This window comes from Arachis hypogaea, chromosome 9 (genome assembly GCF_003086295.3).
Source record: "Arachis hypogaea cultivar Tifrunner chromosome 9, arahy.Tifrunner.gnm2.J5K5, whole genome shotgun sequence".
NCBI classification, from domain to species: Eukaryota; Viridiplantae; Streptophyta; class Magnoliopsida; order Fabales; family Fabaceae; genus Arachis; species Arachis hypogaea.
The window spans coordinates 82,394,202-82,420,536 of NC_092044.1; the positions used below are offsets into that span (position 1 = coordinate 82,394,202).

Sequence of the window (26,335 nt, forward strand, 5' to 3'; positions counted from 1 at the left end):
GACAAAGCGACCTACCTCTTCAGGTCAGGATGACCCGACCTCTTCTCAAAGAGTTCGGCCATATCACAGGAAAGCCCAATAAAGGGCCCAAATAAAGGAACACATCCCGAATCCAAGGGCAGCCCAAGCCCGTAGAGATAAAGGCGGTTCCCTTGAAGATACGAGGACCCCAGTCAAAGATAAGATAAAGATAAGATAAGATAACTAACTTATCTCATCTAAAGAGGTCACTCTATACCATTATAAATACACTGGAGCACCTAGGTATAACCCATACTCTGATTCTACTAAATACCTGCTTAATACCCTTGCTAACTTAAGCATCGAAGTCCCTTGCAGGTACCCCCCACCCTCCAGAGACGAAGGGATCAGCACCTCCATCAAGTCCTACAAATCGGATACCTCCGTTCTGACCAGTACAGAAGATCTCGTCCAAGATCGACCTACAATTTCAGGTAACCCCCGGAACACCACCGGATACATACATGCCACAGACACATGACTGGGTGAACCTTTTCAGATTGTGACTCAGCTTTGCTAAAGTCCCCAGTTAGAGGTATCCAGAGCTCTTAAGCACACTCTTTTTGCTTTGGATCATGACTTTAACCACTCAGTCTTAAGCTTTTCACTTGGACTTGCATGCCACAAGCACATGGTTAGGGACTGCTTGATTTAGCCGCTTAGGCTTGGATTTTATTTTTTGGGCCCTCCTATCCATTGATGCTCAAAGCCTTGGATCCTTTTTACCCTTGCCTTTTGGTTTTAAGGGCTATTGGCTTTTTTTGCTTGCTGTTTTTTCTTTTTCTTTTATATTTTTTTCGCCACTTTTTTTTCCACAAGCTTTTTCTTTTTCACTGCTTTTTCTTGCTTCAAGAATCAATTTTATTATTTTTCAGATCATCAACAACATTTCTCTTTTTCATCATTCTTTCAAGAGCCAACAATTTTAACATTCACAAACAACAAGATAAAAAATATGCACTGTTCAAGCATTCATTCAGAAAAAAAAAAGTATTTATCTCCAGATCAATATAATTAAACTAATTTCAATGATGAATTCGAAACTCATGTACTTCTTGTTCTTTTGTATTAAAAACATTTTTCATTTAAGAAAGGTGGAGGATTTATGGAATTATTCATAGCCTTAAGACATAGTTACTAAATACTAATGATCATGTAGTAAAGACACAAACATAGACAAACATGAAGCTCAAAAATCGAAAAACAGAGAGATAAGAACAAGGAAGTTAAGGAATGAGTCCAGCTTAGTGATGGTGGCGCCTTCTTCTTGAAGGACCAATGGTGTCCTTGAGCTCCTCTATGTCTCTTCCTTGCCTTTGTTGCTTGATCCCTAGTGATTTTGGTGCTCCTATCCTTAGTTGCTCCCATTAATTGTGTGGAGGAAAGTGTATCCCCTGAGGTATCTCAGGGATTTCTTGATGAGGGAATTCCTCATGCTCTTGTTGAGGTCCATGAGTGGGCCCTCTTGATGTGCAGTCAAATGCTCTACTACTGAGCTATGGACCTTGGAGATGAATCTCTCCATCTCCCATGACTCGAAGGTGGAAGCTTTTGTCTTCTCTTTCCTCTTTCTAGAGGTTTCTCCGGCCTTAGGTGCCATAAATGGTTATGGAAAAATAAAAAAGCTATGCTTTTACCACACCAAACTTAGAATGTTGCTCATCCTCGAGCAAAAGAAGAGAAAGAATAGAAGAAGAAGAAGAAGACATGGAGGAGAGGGAGAGTGGTATAGATTTCGGCCAAGGGTGGGTTTGGGTAGGAAAGAGATTTTGAATTTGAAGGTAGGTGGGGTTTATGGGGAAGAGTGGATGGATGTGAGTGGTAAAGAGGTGATAGGAAAGAGTGTTATTGGATTGTGTGAAGAGGAGAGAAGGTGAGTTGAGGTAGGTGGGGATCCTGTGGGGTCCACAGATCCTGAGGTGATCCTGTGGGTCCACAGATCCTGAGGTGTCAAGGATGAATCATCCCTACACCAATTAGGCATGTAAAACGCCCTCTGCCTGCAATCCTGGCGTTTAACACCAAACTGAAGCTTGTTTCTGGCGTTAAATGCCAGCTCTATGCTTGTTTTGGGTGTTCAACGCCAGTCTGCAGCATGTTTTTGGCGTTGAACGCTAGTTCCATGCTTGTTTCTGGCATTTAACGCCAACTCTCCTCATGGTGTAATCCTGGCGTTTAAACGCTAGACTGCTGCTTGTTTCTGGCGTTTAATGCCAGATTCATGCTCTGTTCTGGCGTTAAACACCAGTCAGATGCTCCTTACTGGCGTTTAAAAGCCAGTAAGCTCTTCCTCCAGGGTGTGCTGTTTCTTCTGCTGTTTTTTATTCTGTTTTTAATTTTAGCATTTGTTTTGTGACTCCACATGATCATGAACCTAATAAGATATAAAAGAACAATAAAAAAATATAGATAAATAAAAATTGGGTTGCCTCCCAATAAGCGCTTCTTTAATGTCAATAGCTTGACAGTGAGCTCGCATGGAGCTTCACATATGTTCAGAGCATTGTTGGGACCTCCCAACACCAAACTTAGAGTTTGGTTGTGGCCTCCCAACACCAAACTTGGAGTTTGACTGTGGGGGCTTTGTTTGACTCTGTATTGAGAGAAGCTTATTGTGCCTCTTTTTCATGCTTACAGAGGGATACCCTTGGGCCTTAAACACAAGGTAGTCCCCATTCAATTAAAGGACTAATTCTCCTCTGTTAACATCAATTACAGCTCCTGCTGTGGCTAGGAAGGTTCTTCCAAGGATGATGCATTCATCTTCTTCCTTCCTAGTGTCTAAGATTATGAAATCAGCAGGGATGTAAAGGCCTTTAACCTTCACTAACACGTCCTCTACCATTCCATAAGCTTGTCTTATTGACTTGTCTGCCATCTCTAATGAGAAAGTGGCAGTTTGTACCTCAAAGATTCCCAGTTTCTTCATTACAGAGAGTGGCATAAGAATTATACCTTACCCTTGGTCACACAGAGACTTCTCAAAGGTCATGGTACCCATGGTATAGGGTATTAAGAATTTACCAGGATCTTGTTTCTTTTGAGGTAAAGTTTACTAAACCCATCTATCTGGTTCACTAATGAGCAAGGGAAGTGCATCTTCCCAAGTCACATTACCAAAAGACTTAGCATTCAACTTCATGCTAGCTCCTAGATATTGAGAAACTTGCTCTCCAGTTACATCTTCATCCTCTTCAGAGGAAGAATAGTTTTCAGAGCTCATGAATGGAAGAAGGAGGTTTAAAGGAATCTCTATGGTCTCTATATGAGCCTCAGATTCCTTTAGGTCCTCAATAGGGAACTCCTTCTTGTTTGGGAAACGCCCCATGAGGTCTTCCTCATTGGGATTCACATCCTCCCCTTCCTCTCTAGGTTCGGCCATTTTGATTATGTCAATGGCCTTGCACTCTCTTTTTGGATTCTCTTCTGTATTGCTTGGGAGAGTACTAGGAGGAGTTTCAGTGATTTTCTTACTCAGCTGGTCCACTTGTGCCTCCAAATTTCTAATGGAGGACATTGTTTCACTCATGAAACTTAAAGTGGCCTTAGACAGATCAGAGACTATATTTGCTAAGCTAGAGGAGCTCTGCTCAGAATTCTCTGTCTGTTGCTGAGAAGATGATGGGAAAGGCTTACTATTACTGAGCCTGTTTCTTCCACCATTATTAAAGCCTTGTTGGGGCTTTTGTTGATCCTTTCATGAGAAGTTTGGATGATTTCTCCATGAAGAATTATAGGCGTTCCCATAGGGTTCACCAATGTAATTCACCTCTGCCATTGCAGGGTCTCAGGATCATAAGCTTCTTCTTCAGAAGATGCCTCTTTAGTACTGTTGGATGCATTTTGCCCTTCATTCAGACTTTGAGAAATCATGTTGACTTGCTGAGTCAACATTTTGTTATGAGCCAATATGGCATTCAGAGCATCAATTTCAAGAACTCCCTTCCTCTGAGGCGTCCCATTACAAACATAATTCCTCTCAGAAGTGTACATGAATTGGTTATTTGCAACCATGTCAATGAGTTCTTAAGCTTCTGTAGGGGTTTTCTTTAGGTGAATGGATCCACCTGCAGAATGGTCCAGTGACATCTTAGAGAACTCAGATAGACCATAATAGAATATATCCAAAATGGTCCACTCTGAAAGCATGTCAGAAGGACACCTTTTGGTCATCTGCTTGTATCTTTCCCAAGCTTCATAGAGGGATTCACCATCTTTTCGTTTGAAAGTCTGAACATCCACTCTAAGCTTGCTCAGCTTTTGAGGAGGAAAGAATTTAGCCAAGAAGGTCGTGACTAGCTTATCCCAAGAGTCCAAGCTATCTTTAGGTTGTGAGTCTAACCATGTTCTAGCTCTGTCTCTTATAGCAAAAGGGAAAAGCATGAGCCAGTAGACTTCAGGATCTACTCTATTAGTCTTAACAGTCTCACAGATCTACAAGAACTCAGTTAAAAACTGATAGGGATCTTCTGATGGAAGTCCATGAAACTTGCAGTTCTGTTGAATTATAGTAACTAGTTGAGGCTTCAGCTCAAAATTGTTTGCTCCAATGGCAGGGATTGAGATGCTTCTTCGATCAAACTTGGAAGTAGGTGTAGTATAATCACCAAGCATCCTCCTTGCATTATTATTTTCGGCTGCCATCTCCTCTTCCTTTTCGAAAATTTCTATAAGGTTGCCTCTAGATTGTTGTAATTTAGCTTCTCTTAGTTTTCTCTTCAGAGTCCTTTCAGGTTCAGAATCTGCTTCAACAAGAATATTCTTGTCCTTGCTCCTGCTCATATGAAAAAGAAGGGAACAGAAAATAATAATAGGGATCCTCTTTACCACAGTAGAGAGATTCCTTTATGTTAGTAGAAGAAGAAAAGAATAGAAGAAGGAAAAGAGGAAAATTCGAACTCAGAGAGGAAGAGAGGCTTCAAATTTTAAGATGAAGAGAAGAGTGTTAGTAATTAAATAAATAAATAGAAGAAGATGAGATAGGGAGAAATTCGAAAATTATTTTTGAAAAACAGTTAGTGATTTTCGAAAATTGAGAGAAGAAAAACAATTAAAATTAAAATTTGAAACAATTAGTTGATTAAAAGTATTTTGAAAAAGAGGGAGGTAATTTTCGAAAATTAGAGAGAGGAAAGTAGTTAGGTGGTTTTGAAAAAGATAAGAAACAAACAAAAAGTCAATTAGTTAGTTGAAAAAGATTTGAAAATCAATTTTGAAAAGATAAGAAGTTTAGAAAAAATTTTGAAATTAATTTTGAAAAAGATATAATTTTAAAAAAAGATATTTTGATAAAATATGATTGAAAAAGATATTTTGGAAAAGATTTTATTTTTAAAATTAAAATTTGATTGTTTGACTAACAAGAAACTAAAAGATATGATTCTAGAATTTAAATATTGAACCTTTCTTAACAAGAAAGTAACAAACTTCAAATTTTTGAATCAATCACATTAATGGTTAGTAAAGTTTTCGAAATTTTGAAATAAAGATAAGAAAATGATTTTGAAAATAAATTTTTAAAATTTTCGAAAATCATAAAAGAAAAATGAAAAAGATTTGATTTTTTTGAAAAAGATTTTGAAAAGATATGATTTTTAAAATTGAAAATTTGACTTGACTTATAAGAAATAGCTAAGTTTTAAAAATTTTTTACTAAGTCAACTCAAATTTTCGAAATTTATGAGAGAAATAAGGAAAACATATTTTTTTATTTTTTTTTAATTTTTAATGATGAGAGAGAAAAACATAAAAATGACTCACAACATGAAAATTATGAATCAAAACACATGATGCATGCAAGAACACTATGAATGTCAAGATAAACACCAAGAACACTTTGAAGTTCAAGATGAACATCAAAACTTATTTTTGAAAATTTTCAAGAAAAGAAAAACATGCAAGACACCAAACTTAGAAATTTTTAATGCTTAGATACTATGAATGCAAAAATGCATATGAAAAACAACAAAAACACAAAACAAGAAAATTTAAAGATCAAACAAGAAGACTTATCAAGAACAACTTGAAGATCATGAAGAACACATGCATGAATTTTCGAAAAAAGAATGCATAAATTTTAAAAACATGCAATTGATACCAAACTTAAAATTTGACTCTAGACTCAAAAATGAAACACAAAATATTTTTTTGATTTTATGATTTTATTAAATTTTTTTGGATTTTTCGAAAGTTATTTTTTGGAAAAACGAAAACAAAGAAAATTTTTTTTGAAAAATTTTTGAAAACTTTTTGAAAAGAAAATTACCTAATCTGAGCAACAAGATGAACCGTTAGTTGTCCAAACTCGAACAATCCCCGACAACGGCGCCAAAAACTTGATAGGCAAAATTGTGATGTACTCTTTTCCTAACTTGAACAATTCTTAGCAATGGCTCAAAAAACTTGGTGCACACTACTATGGTTCACTCACATTCTTCACAACTTCGCACAACTAACCAGCAAGTGCACTGGGTCATCCAAGTAATAAACCTTACGTGAGTAAGGGTCGATCCCACGGAGATTGTTGGTATGAAGCAAGCTTTGGTCATCTTGTAAATCTCAGTTAGGCTTATTCAAATGATTATAATGGTTTTTGAAATATAATAATAATAAATAAAGCATAAAATAAAGATAGAGATACTAATCTAATTCATTGATGAGACTTTTAGATAAGTGTATGGAGATGCTTGTCCCTTCTGAATCTCTACTTTCCTACTGCTTTCATCCAATCCTTCATACTTCTTTCCATGGCAAGCTATATGTAGGGCATCACCGTTATCAATGGCTACTTCCCATCCTCTCAGTGAAAATGGTCCAAATGCTCTTGTCACAGCACGGCTAATCATCTGTCGGTTCTCAATCATGTCGGAAAAGAATCCATTGATTCTTTTGCGTCTGTCACTACACCCAACAATCACGAGTTTGAAGCTTATCACAGTCATTCAATCCATGAATCCTACTCGGAATACCACACACAAGATTTAGACTTTTCGGATTCTCAAGAATTGCCGCCAATAATTCTAGCTTATACCACGAAGATTCTGATTAAGGAATCCAAGAGATACGCGCTCGTTCAAAGGAAGAAAGGAAGTGGTTGTCAATCACGTGTTCATAGGTGATAATGATGATGAGTGTCACGGATCATCACATTCATCATGTTGAAGTGCAGCGAATATCTTAGAATAAGAATAAGCATGAATTGAATAGAAAATAGTAGTAATTGCATTAATACTCGAGGAACAGCAGAGCTCCACACCCTTAATCTATGGTGTGTAGAAACTCCACCGTTGAAAATACATCAGTGATGGTCCAGGCATGGCCGAATGGCCAGCCTCCATGAATGATCAAAAGACCGAATGGTCAAAAGACTAGACCTGGAAAAAGACTAGACACTAGTGCACAAGTAAAAAGTTCGATTTATATTAAACTAGCTACTACGGTTTACAGAAATATGTCTAAGTGCAGAAATCCACTTCTAGGGCCCACTTTGGTGTGTGCTTGGGCTCAGTGATGAGCGGATAATTTATATGCTTTTTGGCATAGGTTTTAGGTAGTTTTTAGTAAGTTCAAGCTACTTTTAGGGATATTTTCATTAGTTTTTATGATAAATTCACATTTCTGGACTTTACTATGAGTTTGTGTATTTTTCTATGATTTCAGGTAATTTTTGGCTGAAATTGAGGGACTTGAGCAAAACTCTGAAAAAGGCTGACAAAAGGACTGCTGATGCTGTTGGAATCTGACCTCCCTACACTCGAAATGGACTTTTTTGTAGCTACAGAACTTCAAATGGCGCGCTCTCAACGGCGTTGGAAGGTAGACATCCAGACCTTTCCAGCAATATATAATAGTCCATACTTTATTCGGGAATTGACAACGTAAAGTGGCGCTCAACGCCAAGTACATGCTGCTGTCTGGAGTTAAACGCCAGAAACACGTCACAACCCGGAGTTGAACGCCAGAAACACGCTATAACTCGGCATTCAACTCCAAAGGAAGCCTCAGCTCGTGGATAGATCAAGCTCAGCCCAAACACATACCAAGTGGGCCCCAGAAGTGGATTTATGCATCAATTACTTACTCATGTAAACCCTAGTAGCTAGTTTAGTATAAATAAGACTTTTTACAAGTGTATTAGGAGTCGTGTCGGGTCTTTGACCATATCTTGGAACATCTCTGGACGCCTAGTCCTTAGACCATGGGGGCTGGCCATTCGGCCATGCCTGAACCTTTCACTTATGTATTTTCAACGGTGGAGTTTCTACACACCATAGATTAAGGGTGTGGAGCTCTGCTGTATCTCAAGTTTTAATACAATTACTATTATTTTCTATTCAATTCTCTTTTATTCTTATTCCAAGATATACGTTGCACAACAACTTGATGAATGTGATGATCCGTGACACTCATCATCATTCTCACCTATGAACGTGCGTGACTGACAACCACTTCCGTTCTACCGTAGGCCGGGCACATATCTCTTAGATTTCCCAACAGAATCTTCATGGTATAAGCTAGATAGATGGCGGCATTCATGGGAATTCGGAAAGTCTAACCTTGTCTGTGGTATTCAGAGTAGGATTTCGGTATTGAATGACTGTAACGAGCTTCAAACTCCTGAAGGCTGGGCGTTAGTGACAGACGCAAAAGAATCAAGGGATTCTATTCCAACCTGATTGAGAACCGACAGATGATTAGCCGTGCTGTGACAGAGCATAGGACCATTTTTACTGAGAGGATGGGATGTAGCCATTGACAACGGTGATGCCCTACATACAGCTTGCCATGGAAAGGAGTAAGAAGGATTGGATGAATGTAATAAGAAATTAGAGATTCAAGAGGAGCACAGCATCTCCATATGCCTATCTGAAATTCTCACCATGGAATTATATGAGTAACTATTTACTATTTTATTTTCTGTTTATTATTTATTTTCAAACTTATCATAAACCATTTAATCTGCCTAACTGAGATTTACAAGGTGACCATAGCTTGCTTCATACCAACAATCTCTGTGGGATCGACCCTTACTCACGTAAGGTATTACTTGGATGACCCAGTACACTTGCTGGTTAAGTTGAACGGAGTTGTGTCCACACATAGCATAGAGCCACAATAATGATTCCATACAATAACAAAGAGACCAACTTTGATGATCACAATTTCGTCCACCAAGTTTTTGGCGCCGTTGCCGGGGATTGTTCGAGTATGGACAACTGACGGTTCATCTTGTTGCTCAGATTAGGTAATTTTCTTTTCAAAAAACTTTTCAAAAAACCTTTTTCAAAATTTTTCTTTTCTTTTCTTTTTTTTTCCAAAAAAATATTTTCGAAAAAAAATTTATTAATAAAAATACAAAAAAATCATAAAATCATAAAAACAAAAAATATTTTGTGTTCTTGTTTGAGTCTTGAGTCAATTTTTAAGTTTGGTGTCAATTGCATGTTTTTAAAATTTATGCATTATTTTTTCGAAAATCTCATGCATTCATAGTGTTCTTCATGATCTTCAAGTTGTTCTTGACAAGTCTTCTTGTTTGATCTTGATGATTTCTTGTTTTGTGTTGTTTGTTGTTTTTCATATGCATTTTTCGTTTGTTAGAGTCCATGCATTAAAGATTTCTAAGTTTGGTGTCTTGCATGTTTTCTTTGCATCAAAAATTTTTCAAAAATATGTTCTTGATGTTCATCATGATCTTCAAAGTGTTCTTGGTGTTCATCTTGACATTCATAGTGTTCTTGCATGCATCATGTGTTTTGATCCAAAATTTTCATGTTTTGGGTCATTTTCATGTTTTTCTCTCTCATCATTGAAAAAATTCAAAAAATCAAAAAAATATCTTCTCCTTTTTTCTCTCAAAATTTCAAAAATTTGAAGTTGACTTAGTCAAAAATTTTCAAAATTAGTTGTTCCTTACAAGTCAAATCAAATTTTCAAATTTTAAAAATCTTATCTTTTCAAAATCTTTTTCAAAAATCATATCTTTTCCATTTTTTCTTTTTTTTCGAAAATTTCAAAAATCTTTTTCAAAATATTTTCAAAATCTTTTTCTTATCTTTATATCATATTTTCGAAATTACACTAACAATTAATGTGATTGATTCAAAAATTTGAAGTTTGTTACTTTCTTGTTAAGAAAGGTTCAATCCTTAAGTTCTAGAATCTTATCTTGTAGTTTCTTGTTAGTGAAGTAAGTAATTTTAAATTTAAAAATTAAAATCTTTTTTTATCTTTTCTATCTTATCTTCTTACCTTATCTTTTTTTCATATCTTTTTCAAAAATTTTATCTTTTACAAAATTTGATTTCAAAATATCTTATCTAACTTATCTTCTTATCTTTTCAAATTTGATTTTAATATCTTTTTCAACTAACTCTTTGACTTTGTGTTTGTTTCTTATCTTTTTCAAAACCACCTAACCAATTTTCCCTCTCTAATTTTCGAAAATATCTCATCTCTTTTTCAAAAACTCTTTTTGTTTTAAATTTTAATTTTAATCTTATCTTATCTTTAATTTTCAAAAATACTAACCTCTTTTTCAAAATTATTTTCGAAATTCTCCCTCTCTTTTCTTATTCTATTTAATTATTTATTTACTAACACTTCTCTTCACCTCTCTTCATCTAAAAATCCGAACCCATTCTTCTTCACTCTTCTCCCCTTTCTTCTTCTACTAACATAAAGGAATCTCTATACTGTGACATAGAGGATTCCTCTTCTTTTCTTGCTTTCTTCTCTTTCATATGAGCAGGAACAAGGAAAAAGGCACTCTTGTTGAAATTGATCCCGAACCTGAAAGGACTCTGAAGAGAAAACTAAGAGAAGCTAAATTACAACAATCTAAAGGTAACCTTTCAGAAACATTAGAACAAGAGAAGGAGATGGCAGCCGAACCGAATAACAACAATGCAAGGAGAATGCTTGGTGACTTCACAAAGCCAACGTCCAAATTTGATGGAAGAAGCATCTCCATTCCTGCCATTGGAACCAATCATTTTGAGCTTAAGCCTCAACTAGTTACTTTAATGCAACAGAACTACATGTTTTATGGACTTCCATCTGAAGATCTATACCAGTTTTTAACTGAGTTCTTGCAGATTTGTGAGACTGTTAAGACGAATGGAGTTGATCCTGAAGTCTACAGGCTCATGCTTTTCCCTTTTGCTGTAAGAGACAGAGCTAGAATATGGTTGGATTCACAACCTAAGGATAGCCTGGACTCCTGGGATAAGCTGGTCACGGTCTTCTTGGATAAATTCTTTCCTCCTCAAAAGCTGAGCAAGCTTAGAGTGGATGTTCAGACCTTCAAACAAAAAGATGGTGAATTCCTCTATGAAGCTTGGGAAAGATACAAGCAGTTGACCAAAAGGTGTCCATCTGACATGTTTTCAGAATGGACCATATTAGATATATTCTATTATGGTCTATCTGAGTTTTCAAAAATGTCATTGGACCATTCTGCAGGTGGATCTATTCACCTAAAGAAAATGCCTGAAGAGGCTCAAGAACTTATTGACATGGTTGCAAATAACCAATTCATGTACACTTCTGATAGGAATTCCGTGAATAATGGGACACCTCAGAGGAAGGGAGTTCTTGAAATTGATGCTCTGAATGCCATATTGGCTCAGAACAAAGTGTTGACTCAGCAAGTCAACATGATCTCTCAAAGTCTGAATGGATGGCAAAATGCATCCAACAGTACTAAAGAGGCAGCTTCTGAAGAAGCTTATGATCCTGAGAACCCTGCAATAGCAGAGGTAAATTACATGGGTGAACCTTATAGAAACACCTATAATTCATCATGGAGAAATCATCCAAATTTCTCATGGAAGGATCAACAAAAGCCTCAACAAGGCTTTAACAATGGTGGACGCAATAGGCTGAGCAATAGCAAGCCTTTTCCATCATCTTCTCAGCAACAGACAGAGAATTCTGAACAAAACACTTCTAATTTAGCCAATCTAGTCTCTGATCTGTCAAAGGCCACTTTCAGTTTCATGAGTGAAACAAGATCCTCCATCAGAAATCTGGAGGCACAAGTGGGCCAGCTGAGTAACAAAGTCATTGAAACTCCTCCTAGTATTCTCCCAAGCAATACAAAAGAGAATCCAAAAGGAGAGTGCAAGGCCATTGATGTAATCAATATGGCCGAATGCACAAGGAAGGAGAAAAACGAAAATCCTAGTGAGGAAGACCTCCTGGGACGTCTCTCAAGCAAGAAGGAGTTTCCTATTAAGGATCCAAAGGAATCTGAGGCTCATATAGAGACCATAGAGATTCCATTAAATCTCCTTCTGCCATTCATGAGCTCTGAAGACTATTCTTCCTTTGAGGAGGATGAAGATGTGACTGGAGAGCAACTTGCTCAATATTTAGGAGCTATCATGAAGCTGAATGCCAAGTTGTTTGGTAATGAGACTTGGGAAAGTGAACCTCCCTTGCTCATTAATGAACTAGATACCTGGATTCAACAAATTTTACCTCAAAAGTGACAAGATCCTGGCAAGTTCTTAATACCTTGTACCATAGGCACATTGACCTTTGAAAAAGCTCTATGTGATCTGGGGTCAGGGATAAATCTTATGCCACTCTCTGTAATGGAGAAGCTGGGGATCATTGAGGTACAACCTGCCTTTTTCTCATTACAATTGGCAGACAAGTCATTGAGACAAGCTTATGGAATAGTAGAGGACGTGTTAGTAAAGGTTGAAGGCCTTTACATCCCTACTGATTTCATAATCTTAGATACTAGGAAGGAAGAGGATGAATGCATCATCCTTGGAAGACCTTTCCTAGCTACAGCAGGAGCTGTGATAGATGTCAACAGAAGTGAATTAGTCCTTCAATTGAATGGGGACTACCTTGTGTTTAAGGCACATGGCCATCCCTCTGTGATAAAAGAGAGTAAGCATGAAGAGCTTCTCTAGGTTCAGAGTCAAGAAGAGCCCCCACAGTCAAACTCTAAGTTTGGTGTTGGGAGGCCACAAGCAAACTCTAAGTTTGGTGTTAAGACCCCATATCCAAACTCTAAGTTTGGTGTTGGGACTATACAACATTGACCTGATCACCTGTGAGGCTCCATGAGAGCCCACTGTCAAGCTAATGACATTAAAAGAGCGCTTGTTGGGAGGCAACCCAATTTTTATTTATCTAATTTTATTGTTATTTTGTGTTTTATTAGGTGCATGATCATGTGAAGTCATGAAAAAATATAAAAATTAAAAACAGAATCAAAAACAGCAAAAGAAAAATCACACCCTGGGGGGAGGACAGGCTGGCGTTCAACGCCAGTAAGAAACATATGGCTGGCGTTCAACGCCAGAACAGAGCATGAATCTGGCGCTGAACACCAGAAACAAGCAACATTCTGGTGTTTGAACGCCAGGAATGTGCCTTGAGGAAAGCTGGCGCTGAACGCCAGTAACAAGCATGGAACTGGCGTTCAACGCCAGAAACATGCTATACATGGGCGTTGATCGCCCAGAACAAGCTACACATGGGCGTTGAATGCCCAGAACGTGCATCACCTCGGCGTTTAAATGCCAGAATGGTATGCAAAGGCATTTTGTATGTCTATTTGGTGCAGGGATGTAAATCCTTGACACCTCAGGATCTGTGGACCGCACAGGATCATATCAGGATCTGTGGGCCCCACAGGATCCCCACCTAACATATTCCCACCTTACCTCCTAGTCCTATAACACTCTTCCCCATATCACACTTCCCAACAACTTCAATCTCTCTTCCCAATTACCCCCTTCACCATTCACATCCATCCACTCTTCCCCATAAACCCCACCTACCTTCAAAATTCAAAAACACTTTCCCACCCAATCCCACCCTAAATAACCAAAACTACACCCACTACCCTCCCTATATATACCCTTCCATTCTACTTCATTTTCACACAACACAACCCCCTCTTCTATACCTTGGCCGAAACCTACACTCCCCCTTCTTCTCCATATTTTCTTCTTCTTCTTGTTCTCTTCTTTCTTTTCTTGCTCGAGAGCGAGCAATATTTTAAGTTTGGTGTGGTAAAAGCATAAGCTTTTTGTTTTTCCATTACCATCAATGGCACCTAAGGCCGGAGAATCCTCTAGAAAAGGAAAAGGGAAGACAAAAGCTTCCACCTCCGAGTCATGGGAGATGGAAAGATTCATCTCCAAAAGCCATCAAGACCACTTCTATGATGTTGTGGCAAAGAAGAAGGTGATCCCTGAGGTCCCTTTCAAACTCAAGAAAAATGAGTATCCGGAGATCCGACATGAAATCCGAAGAAGAGGTTGGGAAGTCCTAACCAACCCCATGCAACAAGTCAAAATCTTAATGGTTCAAGAGTTCTATGCCAATGCATGGATCACTAGGAACCATGATCAAAGTATGAACCCGAGTCCAAAGAATTATCTCACAATGGTTCGGGGGAAATACTTAGATTTTAGTCCGGAGAATGTGAGATTGGCGTTCCACTTGCCCATGATGCAAGGAGATGTACGCCCCTACACTAGAAGGGTCAACTTTAATCAAAGGTTGGACCAAGTCCTAATGGACATATGTGTGGAAGGAGCTCAATGGAAAAGAGACTCCAAAGGCAAGCCAGTTCAACTAAGAAGACTGTACCTCAAGCCTGTGGCTAGAGGATGGTTGGAGTTCATTCAACGCTCCATCATTCCCACTAGCAACCGATCTGAAGTTACTGTGGATCGGGCCATCATGATTCATAGCATCATGATTGGAGAGGAAGTAGAAGTTCATGAAGTCATCTCCAATGAAATCTACAAAATAGCCAAAAAACCCTCCATCATGGCAAGGCTAGCTTTTTTTCACCTTATTTGCCATCTATGCTACTCAGCTGGAGTTATCATAGAAGGAGACATCTCCATTGAGGAGGATAAGCCCATCACCAAGAAGAGGATGGAACAAGCAAGAGAGACCCTCCACGGATCTCAAGAGATGCATGAAGAAGCTCATCATCAAGAAATCCCTGAGATTCCTCAAGGGATGCACTTTCCTCCCAACAACTATTGGGAATAACTCAACACTTCCTTAGAAGATTTGAGCTACAATGTGGAACAATTAAGGGTGGAACATCATGAGCACTCCATCATTCTCCATGAAATAAGAGAAGATCAAAGAGCAATGAGGGAGGAGCAACAAAGGCAAGGAAGGGACATAGAAGAGCTTAAGGACATTGTTGGTCCTTCAAGAAGAAGACACCACTAAGATGGATTCATTCCTTGTTCTTATTTCTTTCTGCTTTTCGGTTTTTACGTTGTGTTCATTTATGTTTTGTGTCTCTACTTCATGATCATTAGTGTTTAGTAACTATGTCTTAAAGTTATGAATAATTCCATTAATCATTCACCTCTCTTAAATGAAAAATGTTTTTAATCAAAAGAACAAGAAGTACATGAATTTCGAATTTATCCTTGAATTTAGTTCAATTATATTGATGTGGTGACAATACTTTCTGTTTTCTGAATGAATGCTTGAACAGTACATATTTTTGATCTTGTTGTTTATGAATGTTAAAACTGTTGGCTCTTGAAAGAATGATGAACAAAGAGAAATGTTATTGACAATATGAAAAATCATGAAAATTGATTCTTGAAGCAAGAAAAAGCAGTGAAAAGTAAAAAGCTTGCGAAAAAAAAATGGCAAAAAAAAACAGAAAGCAAAAGAAATAGCAAGCAGAAAAAGCCAATAGCCCTTAAAACCAAAAGGCAAGGGTAAAAAGGATCCAAGGCTTTGAGCATCAATGGATAGGAGGGCCCAAGGAAATAAAATCCAGACCTAAGCGGCTAAATCAAGCTGTCCCTAACCATGTGCTTATGTCATGCAGGTCCAAGTGAAAAGCTTGAGACTGAGTGGTTAAAGTTGTGATCCAAAGCAAAAGAGTGTGCTTAAGAGCTCTGGACACCTCTAACTGGGGACTCTAGCAAAGCTGAGTCACAATCTGAAAAGGTTCACCCAGTCATGTGTCTGTGGCATTTATGTATCCGGTGGTAATACTGGAAAACAAAGTGCTTAAGGGCCACGGCCAAGACTCATAAAAGTAGCTGTGTTCAAGAATCAACATACTTAACTAGGAAAGTCAATAACACTATCCGAAATTCTAAGTTCCTAGAGAAGCCAATCATTCTGAACTTCAAAGGAAAAAGTGAGATGCCAAAACTGTTCAGAGGCAAAAAGCTACAAGTCCCGCTCATCTAATTAGAATTAATATTCATTGATATTTTGGAATTTATAGTATATTCTCTCCTTTTTATCCTATTTGATTGTCAGTTGCTTGGGGACAAGCAACAATTTAAGTTTGGTGTTGTGATGAGCGGATAATTTATACGCTTTTTGGCATAGTTTTTAGGTAGTTTTTAGTAAGTTCAAGCTACTTTTAGGGATGTTTTCATTAGTTTTTATGATAAATTCACATTTCTGGACTTTATTATGAGTTTGTGTGTTTTTTTGTGATTTCAGGTAATTTCTGGCTGAAATTGAGGGACTTGAACAAAACTCTGAAAAAGGCTGACAAAAGGACTGCTGATGTTGTGGGAATCTGACCTCCCTGCACTCGAAATGGATTTTCTAGAGCTACAGAACTCCAAATGGCAAGCCCTCAACGGTGTTGGAAAGTAGACATCCAGAGCTTTCCAGAAATATATAATAGTCCACACTTTATTCGGGAATTGACGACGTAAAGTGGCGCTCAACGCCAAGTACATTCTGCTGTCTGGAGTTAAAAGCCAGAAACACGTCACAACCCGGAGTTGAACGCCAGAAACACGCTATAACTCGGCGTTCAACTCCAAAGGAAGCCTCAGCTCGTGGATAGATCAAGCTCAGCCCAAACACATACCAAGTGGGCCCCAAAAGTGGATTTATGCATCAATTACTTACTCATGTAAACCCTAGTAGCTAGTTTAGTATAAATAAGATTTTTACTAGTGTATTAGGAGTCTTATCGGGACTTTGACCATATCTTGGAACATCTCTGGACACCTAGTCCTTAGACCATGGGGGCTGGCCATTCGGCCATGCCTGAACCTTTCACTTATGTGTTTTCAACGGTGGAGTTTCTACACACCATAGATTAAGGGTGTGGAGCTCTGTTGTACCTCAAGTTTTAATACAATTACTATTATTTTCTATTCAATTCTCTTTTATTCTTATTCCAAGATATACTGGTGGACGAAATTGTGATCACTACAACTTCGCACAACTAACCAGCAAGTGTACTGGGTCATCCAAGTAATAAACCTTACGCGAGTAAGGGTCGATCCCACAGAGATTGTTGGTATGAAGCAAGCTATGGTCACCTTGTAAATCTTAGTCAGGCAAACTCAAATGGATAATGGTGATATACGAATAAAACATAAAGATAAAGATAGGGATACTTATGTAATTCATTGGTAGGAATTTCAGATAAGCGTATGAAGATGCTTATCCCTTCCGTCTCTCTGCTTTCCTACTGTCTTCATCCAATCCTTCTTACTCCTTTCCATGGCAAGCTTATGCAAGGGTTTCACCGTTGTCAGTGGCTACCTCCCATCCTCTCAGTGGAAATGTTCAACGCACCCTGTCACGGCACGGCTATCCATCTGTCGGTTCTCAATCAGGCCGGAATAGAATCCAGTGATTCTTTTGCGTCTGTCACTAACGCCCCGCCTTCAGGAGTTTGAAGCTCGTCACAGTCATTCAATCATTGAATCCTACTCAGAATACCACAGACAAGGTTAGACCTTCCGAATTCTCTTGAATGCCGCCATCAGTTCTAGCCTATACCACGAAGACTCTGATCTCACGGAATGGCTGGCTCGGTTGTCAGGCGAGCACTCAGTTGTCAGGCGATCAACCATGCATCGTGTATCAGGAATCCAAGAGATATTCACCCAATCTAAGGTAGAACGGAGGTGGTTGTCAGGCACACGTTCATAGGTGAGAATGATGATGAGTGTCACGGATCATCACATTCATCAAGTTGAAGAACAAGTGATATCTTGGAACAAGAACAAGCGGAATTGAATAGAAGAACAATAGTAATTGCATTAATACTCGTGGTACAGCAGAGCTCCACACCTTAATCTATGGTGTGTAGAAACTCCACCGTTGAAAATACATAAGAACAAGGTCTAGGCATGGCCGTGAGGCCAGCCTCCCAATGATCTAAGAACTAGATGTCCAAAGATGATCAAAGGATCTAAAAATAATCCAAAGATCCGAAGATGAAAATACAATAGTAAAAGGTCCTATATATAGAGAACTAGTAGCCTAGGGTTTACAGAGATGAGTAAATGACATAAAAATCCACTTCCGGGCCCACTTGGTGTGTGCTTGGGCTGAGCATTGAAGCATTTTCGTGTAGAGACTCTTCTTGGAGTTAAACGCCAGCTTTGGTGCCAGTTTGGGCGTTTAACTCCCATTCTTGTGCCAGTTCCAGCGTTTAACGCTGGGAATTCTGAGGGTGTCTTTGAACGCCGGTTTGGGCCATCAAATCTTGGGCAAAGTATGAATTATCATATATTTCTGGAAAGCCCAGGATGTCTACTTTCCAACGCCGTTGAGAGCGCGCCAATTGGGCTTCTGTAGCTCCAGAAAATCTACTTCGAGTGCAGGGAGGTCAGAATCCAACAGCATCTGCAGTCCTTTTTAGTCTCTGAATCAGATTTTTGCTAAGGTCCCTCAATTTCAGCCAGAAAATACCTGAAATCACAGAAAAACACACAAACTCATAGTAAAGTCCAGAAAAGTGAATTTTAACTAAAAACTACTAAAAATATACTAAAAACTAACTAGATCATACTAAAAACATACTAAAAACAATGCCAAAAAGCGTACAAATTATCCGCTCATCACAACACCAAACTTAAATTGTTGCTTGTCCTCAAGCAACTGAAAATCAAACAAGATAAAAAGAAGAGAATATGCAATGAATTCCAAAAACATCTATGAAGATCAGTATTAATTAGATGAGCGGGGCTTTTAGCTTTTTGCCTCTGAACAGTTTTGGCATCTCACTCTATCCTTTGAAATTCAGAATGATTGGCTTCTTTAGGAACTCAGAATCCAGATAGTGTCATTGATTCTCCTAGTTAAGTATGATGATTCTTGAACACAGTTACTTATTGAGTCTTGGCAGTGGCCCAAAGCACTCTGTCTTCTAGTATTACCACCGGATACATACGTCCACAGACACATAATTGGGTGAACCCTTTCAGATTGTGACTCAGCTTTGCTAGAGTCCCCAACTAGAGGTGTCCAGGGTTCTTAAGCACACTCTTTTTGCCTTGGATCACAACTTTATTTCTTTCTTTTTCTTTCTTTTTCTCTTTCTTTTTCTTTCTCTCTTTTTTTTTTTGTATTCACTGCTTTTTTCTTGCTTCAAGAATCATTTTTATGATTTTTCAGATCCTCAGTAACATGTCTCCTTTTTCATCATTCTTTCAAGAGCCAACATTCATAAACCACAAATTCAAAAGACATATGCACTGTTTAAGCATACATTCAGAGAACAAAAATATTGCCACCACATCAAAATAATTAAACTGTTATAAAATTCAAAATTCATGCAATTCTTCTCTTTTTCAATTAAGAACATTTTTCATTCAAGAAAGGTGATGGATTCATAGGACATTCATAACTTTAAGGCATAGACACTAAGACACTAATGATCACAAGACACAAACATAGATAAACATAGGCACTAAAATTCGAAAAACAGGAAAATAAAGAACAAGGAAATTAAAGAACGGGTCCACCTTAGTGATGGCGGCTTGTTCTTCCTCTAGAAGATCCTATGGAGTGCTTGAGCTCCTCAATGTCTCTTCCTTGTCTTTGTTGCTCCTCTCTTATGATTCTTTGATTCTCTAATTTCATGGAGGAGAACAGAGTGTTCTTGGTGCTCCACCCTTAGTTGTCCCATGTTGGAACTCAATTCTCCTAGGGAGGTGTTTAGTTGCTCCCAATAGTTTTGTGGAGGAAAGTGCATCCCTTGAGGCATCTCAGGGATTTGATGATGAGAGGGGTCTCTTGTTTGCTCCATCCTCTTCTTAGTGATGGGCTTGTCCTCATCAATGGGGATGTCTCCCTCTATGTCAACTCCAACTGAATCACAGAGGTGACAAATGAGATGAGGAAAGGCTAACCTTGCCAAGGTAGATGACTTGTCCGCCACCTTATAAAGTTCTTGGGATATCACCTTATGAACTTCTATTTCTTCTCCAATCATGATGCTATGAATCATGATAGCACGGTCTATAGTAACTTCGGACCGGTTGCTAGTGGGAATGATTGAGCATTGGATAAACTCCAACCATCCTCTAGCCACGGGTTTGAGGTCATGCCTTCTCAGTTGAACCGGCTTCCCTCTTGAATCTCTCTTCCATTGGGTGCCCTCTTCACATATGACTGTGAGGACTTGGTCCAACCTTTGATCAAAGTTGACCCTTCTAGTGTAAGGATGTTCATCTCCTTGCATCATGGGCAAGTTGAATGCCAACCTTACATTTTCCGGACTAAAATCCAAGTATTTCCCCCGAACCATAGTAAGCCAATTCTTTGGATCCGAGTTCACACTTTGGTCATGGTTCTTGGTGATCCATGCATTGGCATAGAACTCTTGAACCATTAAGATTCCGACTTGTTGAATGGGGTTGGTAAGAACTTCCCAACCTCTTCTTCGGATCTCATGTCGGATCTATGGATATTCACTCTTTTTGAGTGAAAAAGGGACCTCGGGGATCACCTTCTTCAAGGCCACAACTTCATAGAAGTGGTCTTGATGCACCCTTGAGATGAATCTTTCCATCTCCCATGACTCGGAGGTGGAAGCTTTTGCCTTTCCTTTCCTCTTTCTAGAGGTTTCTCCGGCCTTGGATGCCATAAATGGTTATGGAAAACAAAAAGCAATGCTTTTACCACACCAAACTTAAAAGGTTTGCTCGTCCTCGAGCAAAAGAAGAAAGAAGAGAGTAGAAGAAGAAGAAATGAGGAAGAAGGGAATGGCTTTGTGTTCGGCCATGTATGGGTGGGTTTGGGAGGGAAAGTGTTTTGAATTTGAAGGGTGAGGTAGGTGGGGTTTTATGAAGGATGGATGTGAGTGGTGAAGAGAAAGATGGGATTTGATAGGTGAAGGATTTTTGGGGAAGAGGTGTTGAGGTGATTGGGTGAAGAAGAGAGAGAGTGGTGGGGTAGGTGGGGATCCTGTGGGGTCCACAGATCCTGAGGTGTCAATGAAAAGTCATCCCTGCACCAAGTGGCAAGCAAAAATGCGTTTTGAGCCAATTCTGGCGTTAAACACCGAGCTGGTGCCCATTTCTGGCGTTTAACACCGAATGCTTGCCCTTTTCTGGCGTTTAACGCTAGTCTGGTGCTCCTTTCTGGCGTTAAACGCCCAGAATGGTGCCAGACTGGGCGTTAAACGCCCAACAGCTAGCCTTACTGGCGTTTAAACGCCAGCACGCTCTCCTCCAGGGTGTGCTGTTTTTCTTTCTATTTTTCATTCTGTTTTTGCTTTTTCAATTGATTTTGTGACTTCTCATGATCATCAACCTACAAAAGAACATAAAATAACAAAGGAAAATAGATAAAATATAACATTGGGTTGCCTCCCAACAAGCGCTTCTTTAATGTCAGTAGCTTGACAGAGGGCTCTCATGGAGCCTCAGAAATACTCAGAGCAATGTTGGAACCTCCCAACACCAAACTTAGAGTTTGAATGTGGGGGTTCAACACCAAACTTAGAAGTTGGTTGTGGCCTCCCAACACCAAACTTAGAGTTTGACTGTGGGGGCTCTGTGTGGCTCTGTTTTGAGAGAAGCTCTTCATGCTTCCTCTCCATGATGATAGAGGGATATCCTTGAGCCTCAAACACAAAGGATTCCTCATTCACTTGAATGATCAATTCTCCTCTATCAACATCAATCACAGCCTTTGCTGTGGCTAAGAAGGGTCTGCCAAGGATGATGGATTCATCCATGCACTTCCCAGTCTCTAGGACTATGAAATCAGCATGGATGTAATGGTCTTCAACTTTTACCAGAACATCCTCTACAAGTCCATAGGCTTGTTTTCTTGAATTGTCTGCCATCTCTAGTGAGATTTTTGCAGCTTGCACCTCAAAGATCCCTAACATCTCCATTACAGAGAGAGGCATGAGGTTTACACTTGACCCTAAGTCACACAAGGCCTTCTTGAAGGTCATGGTGCCTATGGTACAAGGTATTGAAAACTTCCAAGGATCCTGTCTCTTTTGAGGCAGTTTCTGCCTAGACAAGTCATCCAGTTCCTTCGTGAGCAAAGGGGGTTCATCTTCCCAAGTCTCATTCCCAAATAACTTGTCATTTAGCTTCATGATTGCTCTAAGGTATTTAGTAACTTGCTCTTCAGTGACATACTCATCCTCTTCAGAGGAAGAATACTCATCAGAGCTCATGAATGGCAGAAGTAAGTCCAATGGAACCTTTATGGTCTCATTTTGAGCCTCAGATTCCCATGGTTCCTCATTGGGGGACTCATTGGAGGCCGGTGGACGTCCATTAAGGTCTTCCTCAGTGGCGTTCACTGCCTCTTCCTCCTCTCCAAATTCGGCCATGTTGATAGCTTTGCACTCTCCTTTTGGATTTTCTTCTGTATTGCTTGGAAGAGTACTAGGAGGGAGTTCAGTAATTTTCTTGCTCAGCTGACCCACTTGTGCCTCCAAATTTCTAATGGAGGACCTTGTTTCAGTCATGAAACTTTGAGTGGTTTTGATTAGATCAGAGACCATGGTTGCTAAGTCAGAGGTATTCTGCTTAGAACTCTCTGTCTGTTGCTGAGAAGATGATGGAAAAGGCTTGCTATTGCTAAACCTGTTTCTTCTACCATTATTGTTGTTGAAACCTTGTTGAGGTCTCTGTTGATCCTTCCATGAGAGATTTGGATGATTTCTCCATGAAGGATTATAGGTGTTTCCATAGGGTTCTCCCATGTAATTCACCTCTTCTATTGAAGGGTTCTCAGGATCATAAGCTTCTTCTTCAGATGAAGCTTCCTTAGTACTGCTTGGTGCATTTTGCATTCCATACAGACTTTGAGAAATCATATTGACTTGTTGAGTCAATATTTTATTCTGAGCCAGTATGGCACTCAGAGTGTCAATCTCAAGAACTCCTTTTTTCTGATTGGTCCCATTGTTCACAGAATTCCTTTCAGAAGTGTACATGAATTGGTTATTTGCAACCATTTCAATCAGCTCTTGAGCTTCTGTAGGCGTCTTCTTCAGATGAAGAGATCCTCCAGCAGAGCTATCCAAAGACATCTTGGATAGTTCAGAGAGACCATCATAGAGAATTCCAATGATGCTCCATTCAGAAAGCATATCAGTGGGACACTTTCTGATTAATTGTTTGTATCTTTCCCAAGCTTCATAGAGGGATTCTCCTTCCTTCTGTCTGAAGGTTTGGACTTCCACTCTAAGCTTACTCAATTTTTGAGGTGGAAAGAACTTTGCCAAGAAGGCATTGACTAGCTTTTCCCAAGAGTTCAGGCTTTCTTTAGGTTGTGAGTCCAACCATATTCTAGCTCTGTCTCTTACAGCAAAAGGGAATAGCATAAGTCTGTAGACCTCAGGGTCAACCCTATTAGTCTTGACAGTGTCACAGATTTGCAAGAACTCAGCTAAAAACTGATGAGGATCTTCCAATGGAAGTCCATGGAACTTGCAATTCTGTTGCATTAGAGAAACTAATTGAGGCTTAAGCTCAAAGTTGTTTGCTCCAATGGCAGGGATAGAGATGCTTCTCCCATAGAAGTCAGGAGTAGGTGCAGTAAAGTCACCCAGCACCTTCCTTGCATTGTTGGCATTGTTGTTGTTTTTGGCTGCCATGGTTCTTCTTCTTTGAAGATTTCTGTTAGGTCCTCTACAGAGAGTTGTGCCTTGGCTTCTCTTAGCTTTCGCTTCAAGGTCCTTTCAGGTTCAGGAACAGCCTCAACAAGAATGCTTTTGTCCTTGCTCCTGCTCATAAGAAAGAGAAGAGAACAAGAAAATGTGGAATCCTCTATGTCACAGTATAGAGATTCCTTGAGGTGTCAGAGGAAAGGAAAAATAGAAGGCAGAAGTATAAAATTCGAACTTATCAAAGAAGATGGAGTTCGAATTTTGCATTAAGGAATAGTGTTAGTCCATAAATAGAAGGATGTGAGAAGAGGGGAAGTAATTTTCGAAAATCAAGTAAAAGATTTTGAAAACATTTTGAAAAACACTAATTGATTTTCGAAAATAAAAGTGGGAAAGAAATCAAGTGATTTTTGAAAAAGAATTTTGAAATTAGAAATCAAAAAGATTTAATTGAAAGTTATTTGAAAAAGATGTGGTTAAGAAGATATGATTGGTTTTAAAAAGATGTGATTGAGAAGATATGATTTGAAAAACATTTTAAAAATTTGATTTTGAAAATTAATGACTTGGCTATCAAGAAAAGATATGATTCAAACATTAAACCTTTCTCAACAGAAAAGGCAACATACTTGAAATGTTGAATCAAATCATTAATTGATAGCAAGTATCTTTGAAAATAGAAAGAAATTGAATTTGAAAAAGATTTGATTTTGAAAAGATTTTGAAAACTTGAAAAAAATTTGCATTGAAAACAAAATCTTCCCTCTTGTGCCATCCTGGCGTTAAACGCCCAGAATGGTGCACATTCTGCCGTTTAACGCCCAAAACTCTACCCTTTTGGGCGTTAAACGCCCAACCAGGCACCCTGGCTGGCGTTTAAACGCCAGTCTGTCCTTCTTCACTGGGCGTTTTGAATGCCCAGCGTTTTCTGTGTAATTCCTCTGCTGTATGTTCTGAATCTTCAATTCTCTGTATTATTGACTTGAAAAGACACAAATTGAAAATATTTTTGGATTTTTAATAGTGAGGAATAATCAAAATGCAACTAAAATCAAATAATAATGCATGCAAGACACCAAACTTAGCAATTTGTATACTACTGACACTAATGAGAATGCATATGAGACACATAACCACTCAAGTCAAGAGGAATTAAAGATCAGAGTGATGAAATCATCAAGAACATCTTGAAGATCACTAAGACACATGAATGAATGCAAGAAAAACAGAAACATGCAATTGACACCAAACTTAAAATGAGAATAGAGTCTCAACAGGAAAAATATTTTTGGTTTTATGATTTGTAAATTTTTTTTTTGCTTTTTCGAAAATTAAGTGGAAAAAGAAAATGAAGGTATCAAAATTCTTAATGAGAATTCCAGGAATCATGCAATGTTAGTCTAAAGCTTCAGTCTAAAGGAATTAGACATGGCTGAACAAGCTTCAGCAGGACATTGCATTCAAGAGCTAAATTGATGAAAATCAATCAGCTTTGGTGATGATAAGAACATCACCTTGAAACACTAGAATTCATTCTTAAGAACTCTGAAGAAAAAAATACCTAATCTAAGCAACAAGATGAACCGTCAGTTGTCCATACTCGAACAATCCCCGGCAACGGCGCCAAAAACTTGGTGGACGAAATTGTGATCACTACAACTTCGCACAACTAACCAGCAAGTGTACTGGGTCATCCAAGTAATAAACCTTACGCGAGTAAGGGTCGATCCCACAGAGATTGTTGGTATGAAGCAAGCTATGGTCACCTTGTAAATCTTAGTCAGGCAAACTCAAATGGATAATGGTGATATACGAATAAAACATAAAGATAAAGATAGGGATACTTATGTAATTCATTGGTAGGAATTTCAGATAAGCGTATGAAGATGCTTATCCCTTCCGTTTCTCTGCTTTCCTACTGTCTTCATCCAATCCTTCTTACTCCTTTCCATGGCAAGCTTATGCAAGGGTTTCACCGTTGTCAGTGGCTACCTCCCATCCTCTCAGTGGAAATGTTAAACGCACCCTGTCACGGCACGGCTATCCATCTGTCGGTTCTCAATCAGGCCGGAATAGAATCCAGTGATTCTTTTGCGTCTGTCACTAACGCCCCACCTTCAGGAGTTTGAAGCTCGTCACAGTCATTTAATCATTGAATCCTACTCAGAATACCACAGACAAGGTTAGACCTTCCGAATTCTCTTGAATGCCGCCATCATTTCTAGCCTATACCACGAAGACTCTGATCTCACGGAAAGGCTGGCTCGGTTGTCAGGCGAGCACTCGGTTGTCAGGCGATCAACCATGCATCGTGTATCAGGAATCCAAGAGATATTCACCCAATCTAAGGTAGAACGAAGGTGGTTGTCAGGCACACGTTCATAGGTGAGAATGATGATGAGTGTCACGGATCATCACATTCATCAAGTGAAGAACAAGTGA

The 26,335-nt window shown here is 38.9% G+C and overlaps 3 non-coding genes across 3 annotated transcripts; 2 read left to right on the plus strand and 1 right to left on the minus strand.

Moving 5' to 3' along the window:
• The first annotated feature begins 4,164 nt into the window (after positions 1 to 4,164).
• Positions 4,165 to 4,272, plus strand: LOC112713390 (small nucleolar RNA R71). The gene has a single exon (XR_003158363.1). It is a non-coding gene; the product is annotated as a small nucleolar RNA R71 (small nucleolar RNA).
• A 7,028-nt stretch (positions 4,273 to 11,300) lies between these two features.
• On the minus strand, positions 11,301 to 11,404 carry LOC112714226 (small nucleolar RNA R71). The gene has a single exon (XR_003159180.1). It is a non-coding gene; the product is annotated as a small nucleolar RNA R71 (small nucleolar RNA).
• Positions 11,405 to 23,368: 11,964 nt separating this feature from the next.
• LOC112713555 (small nucleolar RNA R71) lies at positions 23,369 to 23,476 on the plus strand. Its single transcript, XR_003158526.1, has one exon. It is a non-coding gene; the product is annotated as a small nucleolar RNA R71 (small nucleolar RNA).
• Positions 23,477 to 26,335: the final 2,859 nt, after the last annotated feature.